Genomic DNA, 1,114 nt, shown 5'->3' with positions numbered 1-1,114 from the left:
CCCACCCTCACCCAAATAATCACTCAGAAAAATGCAATGGCATGCCCAAGTGTTTGATTTGATTCTCTTATGTGTGTATGGATTGCACTAGAACAAGATACCAACCCACATGCTTAAAGACATGAAAAACCATATCTATGATACAAGGTAATGAAAGAAAAAGATAAGAACCCACATGCTTAAAGAAATGCAAAACCATATCTAATCATGTGGTTACTTAGAGAAATGCAAAACCATATCTAACACACCATGTAATGAAAGAGAGAGTCCCATGCAATAGAAATGAATGTGCCATGAAACTGGAACTTACCTCTCCAAGATCACATCATGTATATCTTTCCATTATATCCTCCCTCATCTTTACCTAGGACAGCATACATTGTCTTCTTCGGCAATGGCGACTGCAAGAATAGTGACCTGAGACTTTGAGATATGGAGAGAGGTGCTTTTGATTTCTTGTTCTTTCAAGTAGCAGGAGAGATGGATACTTGTGTATCTTTGGAACCCAGGACCAACTCCAAACTTAAGGTGGTTATGTGGTAGTAACTCAGCTATAATTTTCCATTGATGTGGCAATGTAGGCCTTTACCCAAAAAAAGATGTGGCAATGTAGGCCGCATAAGCGTTTACATGTAAAACATACCTGATGCTAACAACCACTAAAGCCTTCAGTTTTTTTTTTTTTTTTTTGAAATCCACCACTAAATGTTCATAGGAAGGTGCTTTTGGTTCTTCTTTCCTCAAGCACAGGGAAAGATTGATACTTATGCATTAACCAAAACCAGGGCCCATGTTATGTATGTTTTGAATTCTTAACCTATTTCAAAAATGGATTTGTTTCAATAAATTTTGATAGCGATTTGAATAGAATTTTTTCTGAGATCTATAATAATAGTAGATGGCTTGGGCTAATACGATCCAATGGTCATCCCGACTTGAAGGAATATATATTTGTTATATAATTGTCTTATCGTGAAAACAAGTGAGATTTAAAGATTTTTTGAGTTAGGGTTTATAAGTGAGAGTTCTTATTGCGAGTTTGAGTGTTCTTGAGAGATATATAGTGTAATCTTTCTTCTATCATGTACCATACGTAGCATATCACATTGCTATG

Source organism: Macadamia integrifolia, chromosome 10 (genome assembly GCF_013358625.1).
Source record: "Macadamia integrifolia cultivar HAES 741 chromosome 10, SCU_Mint_v3, whole genome shotgun sequence".
Taxonomy (NCBI): domain Eukaryota; kingdom Viridiplantae; phylum Streptophyta; class Magnoliopsida; order Proteales; family Proteaceae; genus Macadamia; species Macadamia integrifolia.
The sequence above is the reverse complement of the archived record's forward strand: the minus strand, read 5'-3'. Positions refer to the sequence as shown.